The sequence below is a fragment of the Hyla sarda genome, chromosome 1, assembly GCF_029499605.1.
Source record: "Hyla sarda isolate aHylSar1 chromosome 1, aHylSar1.hap1, whole genome shotgun sequence".
Classification (NCBI taxonomy): Eukaryota; Metazoa; Chordata; class Amphibia; order Anura; family Hylidae; genus Hyla; species Hyla sarda.
This window is the reverse complement of record NC_079189.1, coordinates 596,238,198-596,248,851: the sequence shown is the minus strand read 5'-3', so window position 1 is coordinate 596,248,851 and position 10,654 is coordinate 596,238,198. Positions and strand designations below refer to the sequence as shown.

Sequence of the window (10,654 nt, the reverse complement as noted above, 5' to 3'; positions counted from 1 at the left end):
TTGTGTGATACTGCCTCATGAACATCTGTATCTAAGCCTAAACTGTAGGTTACTGTCTCCTCAGCATTTGTATCTAAGCCTATAGTATGTGTGATACTGCCTCCTGAACATCTGTATCTAAGCCAAGTTTAATACAGTCTCCTCAGCATTCGTATGTAAGCCTGTAGTATGTGTGATACTGCCTCCTGAACATCTGTATCTAAGCCTATAATGTCTAATACAGTCTCCTCTGCATTTGTATCTAAGCCTATAGTATGTGTTATACTGCCTCCTGAACATCTGTATCTAAGCCTAAATTGTAGGTTACTGTCTCCTCAGGATTTGTATCTAAGCCTGTAGTATGTGTGATACTGTCTCCTGAACATCTGTATCTAAGCCTATAATGTCCAATACAGTCTCCTCAACATTTGTATCTAAGCCTGTAGTATGTGTGATACTGCCTCCTGAACATCTGTATCTAAGCCTATAATGTCCAATACAGTCTCCTCAGCATTTGTATCTAAGCCTGTAGTATGTGTGATACTGCCTCCTGAACATCTGTTTCTAAGCCTATAATGTTTAATACAGTCTCCTCAGCATTTGTATCTAAGCCTATAGTATGTGTGATACTGCCTCCTTAACATCTGTATCTAAGCCTAAACTGTAGGTTACTGTCTTCTCAGCATTTGTATCTAAGCCTATAGGATGTGTGATACTGCCTCCTGAACATCTGTTTCTAAGCCTATAATGTTTAATACAGTCTCCTCAGCATTTGTATCTAAGCCTATAGTATGTGTGATACTGCCTCCTGAACATCTGTATCTAAGCCTAAACTGTAGGTTACTGTCTTATCAGCATTTGTATCTAAGCCTATAGGATGTGTGATACTGCCTCATGAACATCTGTATCTAAGCCTAAACTGTAGGTTACTGTCTCCTCAGCATTTGTATCTAAGCCTATAGTATGTGTGATACTGCCACCTGAACATCTGTATCTAAGCCTATAATGCAGTGTTTCCTAACCAGGGTGCCTCCAGGTGTTGCAAAACTACAACTCCCAGCATGCCCGGACAGCCTTAGGCTGTCCGGGCATGCTGGGAGTTGTACTATTGCAACATCTGGAGGCACCCTGGTTAGGAAACACTGCTGTAATGTCTAATACAGTCTCCTCGGCTTTTGTATCTAAGCCTATAATGTGTGATACTGTCTCCTGAGCATGTGTGTCTAATATATGTGATTTTTTTTCCCCTAAACTAGTGTATCCAAGCTCTTATGTGTAGTACTGTCTCTGAAGAAGGTGCGTATCTAAATTTAGCACCTCCAATACTGTCTGTTCAACTGTGTATCTAAGATTACTGGGGGAGATTTATCAAAACCTGTGCAGAGGAAGAGTGGTGCAGTTGCCCCTAGCAACCAATCAGATCGCTACTTTCATTTTTAAAGAGTCCTTTGAAAAATGAAAGTAGTGATCTCATTGGTTGCTATGGGCAACTCAGCAACTTTTTCTCTGGACAGGTTTTGATAAATCTCCCCCAAAGCCTTAATCCTTGTGTAACTAAAAGTTTTTGTAATTTTTTTTTTTTAATTCGGGCAATTTGAGTCTTCACCATTTTAGTATCCCTTTGTGAACAGTGTCTTAAAACTAGTAAGGGTGCGCTCACACTGCGGCCGCCAGACGGAATCCGCTGGCGGCCGCCAGACGGAGTCTCCGCTCGCTGAATTCATCGAGTGGAGATTCCGTGTGGCGGCTGCCGATGAAAATACTTTGGCGCCAGGGCCGCGGAGCACTGAGCCGTCACCACACCACGGCTATGCAGTGCTCGCGGAATCCGCGCAAAAATGAACACTTTTTCCGCGGAACAGTTTCAGCGGCGGAATTGTCCACCGCTGAAATTCTGCAGTGTGAACGGGTCTCGCGGACACCCGTTCACACTAATGTTAAGTTCACACCGTGGAATCCCACTCGCGTAATTCCGTCCGTGGAATTCCATAGTGTGAACGTACCCTAACAGTCTATTGACGCACTGTATACAGTTGTGGCCAAAAGATTTGAGACTGACACAAATTTAGTTTTTCACAGTTTTTGCTGCTGCAGTTTTTCCAGTACTTATCAGCTGCTGTACGCTCCAGAGGAAGTTGTGTAGTTCTTTCCAATCTAACCAAAGTGCTCTCTGCTGCCACCTTTGTCTGTGTCGGGAACTGTCCAGAGTAGGAACAATTCCCCATAGCAGTTACTGACATGGACAGAGGTGTCAGCAGAGAGCACTATGGTCAGACTGGAAAGAACTACACAACTTCCTCTGGAGCATACAGCAGCTGATAAGCAGGGCCGGTTTTAGACTAAGTGTGGCCCTGGGCAAAATAAAAAATGGAGCCCCGAATTGTGTGACCAAAGATTTTTCTGGTTTTGTGATACAGAATACACAGCAGTAGGTTACTGATCACGCACCATGTGAATACGGCCCGAGATCCCAATGAGGGGAAAAGCATCAAAGGTCATAATACAAATGTATCAGGGTCCAAATCTAAGATCTATTGTAAATATTTTCTGCGTTTAACCCCTTGCCGCAAAACGCCATTTATAAACAGCGCTACGGCACGACAGGGTTATGAAGGGAGCTCAGGAGATGAGCGCTCATCATACCTGCACGGTCCCGTCTGCTATCAGCAGCGTTGACCCGTGGCTAATGCCGGACAGATGTCGGGCAATAACTCTTTAGACGCAGCGATCAAAGTTGATCGCCGCATCTAAAGTGAAAGTGAAAGCTTCCCGGCAGCTCAGTGGGGCTGATCAGGACCACCACGGTGAAAGCACGGTTTCCCGATCAGCTAGGACACACAAGGAGGGTGCCTTACCTGCCTCCTCAGCGTCCCGATCGCCGAATGACTGCTCTGTGCCTGAGATCCAGGCAGGAGCAGTCAAGCGCCAAAAACACTGATCAATGCTATGGAATGGCATAGCATTGAATAGTGTAAGAGATCAGTGTATTGCATGTTATAATATCCTATGGGGGCTATAACATTGCAAAAAAAAAAGTTAATGAAGATGATTCACCCCCCTTTTCCCATTAAAAAAAAAAAATGGTGTAAATAGAAATAAACATATGTGGTATGGCCGCGTGCGTAAATGTCCGAACTATAAAAATATATAGTTAATTAAACCGCACGGTCAATGTCGTATGTGCAAAAAAAATTCCAAGGTCTAAAATAGTGTATTTTTGGTCACTTTTTATACCACAAAAAAAAAATGAATAAAAAGTGATCAAAAAGTCTTATCCAAAGTCACCCCTCCCATAGACTTGCATTGAGGGGGTGAGATGTGACATAATGAGGGGGCGGGGCTATGACATCACAAGCTCCCAACGCCGGTTCCAGCGTTCGGAACAGTTTGTTCCAAACGCTGAGCAGCGGAGCACCCCTTTAAAAAGGTGTATTGGTGGTCATTAAAAAGGTTGTTCAGTAAAAAAAAAAAATAAATTCTTTCAATAAGGCTAGGTTCAGACTACGGAATTTCCGCCTGCAATTTTGCTTTGAAATTGCAGGCGGAAATTCCGCTTGCTAAAATGTATAGTGTAGTGAATGTATTTCCGTTCACAAATTCACACTTCGGAATTTGTGAACGGAAAATCCGCTTGGAAATTTCCGCCTGAAGAATGGCGTTGCTCTTTCTTCAGGCGGAAATCCGCGCAGAACACATATCAGTCTATTGGAGACTGCAGTGTCCGCGCGGTCCTAGCGCCGACTGATTCAGTCAGCGCTGACTGCACTCGGAATCTCCGGGCGGAAATTTTCTGCCCGGGATTCCGTAGTCTGAACCTAGCCTAAATGTTTCCAGGCTTTGTGATAACATAAAAAAAAAAGCCTGTACTTACCCCTCTTTCTCCTCAGCAGACACTGTTCTGATGGCACCCGGTCTGTGTCCAGTCTCCACTTAACTTCCGGTCTGCAGATGGCACGACACATTGCTGCTCAGCCAATCACTGGCCACAGCATTGTGCCACCTTAGCCAGTTATTGGTGAGCGGCAATGTGACATACTGTCTGCAGCACGCAGCCTGGACACATACATTGAAAAAATGTTTTTGCTGGAAAACTCCTTTTAGGAGGTTAACACATTTTTATTTGCATTTTATGTACATAGACAAAAACTGAGGCACCCACATACAGCACTTACACACACATTTATACACAAGTACACCGCACTTATGCACTTGCATAAAATCATAGACTACACCAGTGGTCTCCAAACTGAGGACATCCAGCTGTTGCAAAACGCCCAGCATGCCCTGAGAGACAATAGCTGTCTGGACATGCTGGGAGTTGTAGTTTTGCAACAGCTGGATGGACTCAATTTGGAGACCACTGTAATACACTAACCTGTAAATGTTTCATGTAGCCAGTCTCCTCAAAGATATTTTGCTCTGATCTTGTGAAAGGGGGGGGGGGGGGGGGAGACAAACGATGGGCACATGCAGATTTCTGGCTTTGATAGCCTTTGACCTCTCCAGGCTGCCATGCTGATCTGCCTCTCCCCTCTCCTCTCTGTCCAGACATGAAGCTCATACAGGTCAGAAAAAGACTGAAGGTTCACAGCTGAAGTATGCACAGTGAGTGACAGGGATGGACGGACGTAGCAGAGTCAGGGTATCACTCAGTACGGTCCGCCCCTACCGCACCCCATTAATAATGCCACTGACTCTCACTACAGTATTTTGCTGCGATTTGCTCAGAATTGCTGCAAAAAACGCGGCGATTTTACCATGATTTTGCGCAAATTGCAGCAAAATACAGTATTGTGAGTCTGGACGTAAATATGTTCAGGGGGCATTCTTTTGGATGGGGGCCCGGGGCAACTGCCCAGGTTGCCCCCCCCTAACGCCGGCCCTGCTGATAAGTACTGAAGGATAAGATTTTTATATAGAAGTAATTTACAAATCTGTTTAACTTTCTGGCACCAGCTGATTTGAAAACATTATTTTCCATTGGAATACCCCTTTTACCCCTTGAGAACACAACCTAATTTAATATTTGCTGTTTTGTTATTCCCTCCTTTCCTTCTAAAGCTATGTTCACAGGCTATTCCTCTCTGCAAAGCTTGCTGCAGAATTTTTGCAGATTTGCAAATTTCTAGTGAAATTTTAGCAGAATTTCTGTGTGCTCAAAACACAGAATTCTGCCGAAATTCAAAGCCCCATTGAGTTCAGTGGGATTCCGCTGCAAAGTTAAAGACAGGTCTTATATTTTCTTTTTCCATCCACAGACCCATATGAGGGCTTGTTTTTTTTTTTTTTTTTGTGCAACCAATTTTGTAATGACATCACCCATTTAACCATAAAATTTACGTTGAAACTAAACAAAACATTATTTGCGGAGGAAATTGGAAAAAAGTGCACTTTACGGTAAAACAGACCTGTTCTCTTTATTATGTGGGTCAATTAAAATAAAACAATAGCCACATTTACGTGCTTTTCCATTACTTAAAAAAAAACTAAAAATTTTTAAACAAAATTGGTATACCTAAAATTGTCCTCTTCTGACCCCTATAACTTTTTTTTTTATTATTCTGTGTATGTATGATGGGACATCTTGATTGTTATATATATATATATATATATATATATATATATATATATATATATATATATATACATATATATATGTATATACACACACACACATTTTAGTTCTGATATATGATGTGACATGTACACCCTGGTGCTTAACGCGCAAGCTGTCACACCCCCTCCCATAGACTTGCATTGAGGGGGCGGGGCGTGATGTCTTGAGGGGGCGGGGCTATGACATCACGAGCTCCCGGCTCCAGCTCCAAACGCTGAGCAGCGGAGTACCCCTTTAATGTCTTGCCAAGATGTACAACATATAAAAAGTTTTTGATTCTTACAGTGCCCACTGAAGTATCCACCCGGTCACCAGACTTGAGGGGGGGCGCTCTTGAGAATAAGGTTAGGAGAAGACGCCCATCACCTGCTTCCATCATTCATCTTTATTCATGAAAAAGTGGAAAAATGTTGTCCATGATTTATATTTGTCTATTTCATCACATATTTTAGCAGTATCTTGTGCTAAATAGATTCCTGTGTCACGTGTAGTGGGTGCTCTAGTTATTTTGTCCAATCCCATGTACTGTCTATGATACAAAGAAAGCCTTGATCGGAACTGTTTCCCCGAAAATACACCCTACCCTGAAAATAAGACCTAGGCCAGCGGTACTCAACTGGCGGCCCGCGGTCCAGATCCTGACTGTGTCCGCCAGTAATGAAAACCGGAACGCTGTGTGGAGGATGGGGGGGCAGCAGGAGTGTGGAGGATGGGGGGCTGTGGGAGGATGGGGGGGCTGTAGCAGTGTGGAAGATGGGGGGGGGGGTGCGGCATCCTCCACACTGCTACAGCCCCCCATCCTCCACACTGCTACAGCCCCCCATCCTCCACACTGCTACAGCCCCCCATCCTCCACACTCCTACAGCCCCCCATCTTCCACACTGCTACAGCCCCCCATCCTCCCACAGCCCCCCATCCTCCACACTGCTACAGCCATCCGTCCTCCCACAACCCCCCATCCTCCACACTCCCACAGCCCCCCATCCTCCACACTGCTACAGCCATCCATCCTCCCACAACCCCCCATCCTCCACACTCCCACAGCCCCCCATCCTCCACACTGCTACAGCCATCCATCCTCCCACAACCCCCCATCCTCCACACTCCCACAGCCCCCCCATCCTCCACACTCCTTCAGGCCCCCATAAATAAATAAGCCCTACCCTGAAAATTAGCCCTAGTGTGTTTTTTGTGACTAAAATTAACATAAGACCCGGTCTTATTTTCGGAGAAACACAGTATTGTATTTTGGGGTAAATACGCCTTGTATATGTATTACGTACCACTCTCCACATTATACATGCTACATTATACATGCTACACTTAACACTGTGGCGGGGCGGCAATGCCCCTTGTCTCCAGATGTTCATACAAGTCGGAAACAGCTGGCACCAAGTCACAGGCGGGTCCCATGAACAGCGGCTGCTGTATTAATTTCTCTATTCTCGTAGGCAGGACATTCCTGAGCAGATTCCTGTCCACATTAATTTCCCGAGCAGCAGACGCTGTCACTTCAATTCTCTGCTCTCCAGGACGGAGGGGGATTAGGCGTTCGCTGCGCTATGGAAGCTGCCAAATAATGATGTTCTACTGATGCGAACCAGGACACCAGGTGCTAGGGAAGGAGAGCGAGCGGCAACAATGAGCCGGTGTCATCGCTAACTGGTGAAAAGGCATCTGCGACATTACCCAATAAAAACCAACCCGCATGGCCGTACACGCTCTACCCCTCCACAACGAGATGGGGATGATAACCAGTACGTCCACCAATAATGTAGGTTACACATGAAAGAAATCTACCGGGCATTGTATGGCCAATTTATGCCACTGTTACTGTACAGCGCTAATCATTAGGCCCAGAACACCATAGGTGGCACCAACAAAAGTCTCCACATCATCCATTGTATGGTAGGGCCTGTTATTAGGCAAAAAGTTTTTCCCTTTTTTTTTTTTTTATTATGCCGGCCATCAGTAGGTTTTCTTCCAGTAATGGAGACAGGTAAGAGTTCTAATCACAGGGAGATGTGCGCTGCACGCTTCATGGGTTGCCATAGTAAAATAGACCTTTATGTCTGAGAGCCGCTGACGTAGGACTCAGGCTTTTAAGTGAAGTATTCTTTTTGTGGCCTCCTGAGCCAGCTCTTATGTGGAGAGTGCCCTTCCAGTTACAGACCGCAATTAAAATCTGACTTTTTTTTTTTATGGTGGCCTTAAAGGGGTATTCCAGGAAAAACTTTTTGTTTTATATCAACTGGTTCCAGAAAGTTAAACAGATTTGTAAATTACTTCTATTAAAAAAATCATCTAAATTCTTTCAATAATTATCAGCTGCTGAAGTTGGGTTGTTGTTTTCTGTCTGGCGACAGTGCTCTCTGCTGACATCCAATAATTATCAGCTGCTGAAGTTGAGTTGTTCTTTTCCGTCTGGCAACAGTGCTCTCTGCTGACATCTCTGCTTGTCTCGGGAACTGCACAGAGTAGAAGAGGTTTGCTATGGGGATTTGCTTCTAAATTGGGTGGTTCCTGAGACACGTGTCATCAGAGAGCACTTAGACAGAAAAGAACAACTTAACTTCAGAAGCTCATAAGTACCGAAAGGATGAAGATTTTTTAATAGAAGCAATTTACAAATCTGTTTAAAGGGGTATTCCAGGCAAAACCTTTTATTTATATATATATAAACTGGCTCCGGAAAGTTAAACAGATTTGTAAATTTCTTATATTAAAAAATCTTAATCCTTCCAATAGTTATTAGCTTCTGAAGTTTTCTGTCTAACTGCTCAATGATGATGTCATGTCCCGGGAACTGTGCATGATGGGAGAATATCCCCATAGGAACTGCACAGCTCCTGGGACATGAGTCATCAGAGAGCAGTTAGACAGAAAACAACAACTCAACTTCAGAAGCTAATTGTTACGATTCGGCAGGCTGGAGGTGGATCCTCTGTGTCAGAGAGGGATTGGCGTGGACCGTGTCGGTGGACCGGTTCTAAGTTGCTACTGGTTTTCACCAGAGCCCGCCGCAAAGCGGGATGGTCTTGCAGCGGCGGTAGCAACTAGGTCGTATCCACCGGCAACGGCTCAACCTCTCTGACTGCTGAGATAAGCGCGGTACAAGGGATTAGACAAGAGCAAGGTCGGACGTAGCAGAAGGTCAGGGCAGGCAGCAAGGATCGTAGTCAGGGGCAACGGCAAGAGGTCTGGAACACAGGCTAGGAACACACAAGGAAACGCTTTCACTGGCACAATGGCAACAAGATCCGGCAAGGAAGTGCAGGGGAAGTGAGGTAATATAGGGAAGTGCACAGGTGAAGACACAAATTAAAACCCATGTGCCAATCAGTGGCGCACCAGCCCTTTAAATCGCAAAGACCCGGCGCGCGCCCTAGGGAGCGGGGACGCGCACGCCGGGGCAGCACAGACGGGGAGCGAGTCTGGTAAGCGGGTCGGGATGCGCACCGCGAGCGGGCGCGTCCCGCATCGCGAATCGCATCCCGGCTAGAGACATTATCGCAGCGCACCCGGTCAGCGGGTCTGACCGGGGCGCTGCGAACAGGAGAACGCTGTGAGCGCTCCGGGGAGGAGCGGGGACCCGGAGCGCTCGGCGTAACACTAATAACTATTGGAAGGATTAAGATTTTTTAATAGAAGTAATTTACAAATCTGCTTAACTTTCTGAAGCCAGTTGATATATATATATAAGTTTTTTCCTGGATAACCCCTTTAACCCCATTATCAATTGAAGCATCAAAAAGGTCAGTGGGAGAGATTTATCAAAACTTTTGCATAGGAAAAGTGGAGTAGTTGCCCATAGCAACCAATCAGATAGGTTCTTTCATTTTTCAAAGGTCTTTTTAAAAATAAAATAGCAAGCTGATTGGTTGCTATGGGCACCTGCTCCACTTTTCCTCTGCTCAGGTTTTAATAAATCTTCCCAAGTGTTTGTAGGGGCATACCGTAACTATAGCTGGTGCAAAGCTCTCTCAACTCCGTATGATGACACTGTAACAACCCCAGATGATCATGGACTGAACTTCACTTATAGCCATCTTCTTTTCTTTGATTTCCAATATTCAGATACTCCCAGGACTTACAGAAGGGCTGAACTGTACTACAATAAGACAGTTGCAAGAAATGAAATTGCATAAAAACATCCAATTGGGTAACAAATAACAAGTACAGGAACTCACCAATAGATGACAGAAACCAAATAAGGATGGGACAGATAATGACACAAGCTAATTGAAGCAGACAGATGATGAATATGAACAAACTAAAAATAAACTAAATAGCTATCCCTGAATCTTTTCCTAGATCTATCCCTGAACATTGACCCTTAAACTGCTGACCCTCACTGTCCCTGGAAATATCCCTAATGAAAACCCTGATCTGTAAAACTGACCCTAAGTCCATGTTCACACGGAGAACATTTTTGCGGAATGTCTGCCCCGAAAACATTCTGCAAACAGCAGGCACAAGCCGAACATTCCGGCACAATGCTCATTTCAGAAGCACATAGACTAAAACTGGAATGAAACAAAGAGATAAGCATGGCCCCCGGGGCAAGGATGATGTGCAAATTTGTGAATTGTTCCATATTTTTGTTCTCTAAAGTTTACTCTAACTTAGTTTGCATGCATAAGGAATCCTGTTTAGCTGTTCAGGCATGCTGGGAGTTGTAGTTCTGCAACAGCTGGAGGCACACTGGTTGGGAAACCCTAGTATACTGTGTCTCCATGCTCACACCCAGCCCCTGTCATACATCCCATTAACAATATGGCTGTCTTACCCACTCATTATTAGCATGAGACTGTATGAACCGTCTCTCTCTCTCTCTCTCTGTACCGCATGCTGAATTTTATTGTACAACAGAAAGATCAAAGACAAAACCGGCATCGGCAAAAGTCTTTGCATTTGCATAGAGAACATCAATGGGGGCAGAAGACTTTTTATAAGTATTCTTTTTACCTATATGAATTGGATTCAATGTGATCTCTATAAATATTCCTACTACACTTATTTTGATAAAGAAATCTATTAAAGGGGTACTCCGGAGG

The 10,654-nt window shown here is 44.6% G+C and overlaps 1 long non-coding RNA gene and 1 other non-coding gene across 2 annotated transcripts; both read left to right on the top strand.

Annotated features, from left to right (window-relative positions):
- The first annotated feature begins 26 nt into the window (after nt 1–26).
- LOC130295884 (uncharacterized) lies at nt 27–9,935 on the top strand. The gene is made up of 3 exons (XR_008849036.1): nt 27–900; nt 1,236–1,275; nt 9,675–9,935. It is a non-coding gene; the product is annotated as an uncharacterized LOC130295884 (long non-coding RNA).
- Nucleotides 9,936–10,093: 158 nt separating this feature from the next.
- On the top strand, nt 10,094–10,200 carry LOC130345366 (U6 spliceosomal RNA). The gene has a single exon (XR_008884096.1). It is a non-coding gene; the product is annotated as a U6 spliceosomal RNA (small nuclear RNA).
- The last annotated feature ends 454 nt before the right edge of the window (nt 10,201–10,654 follow it).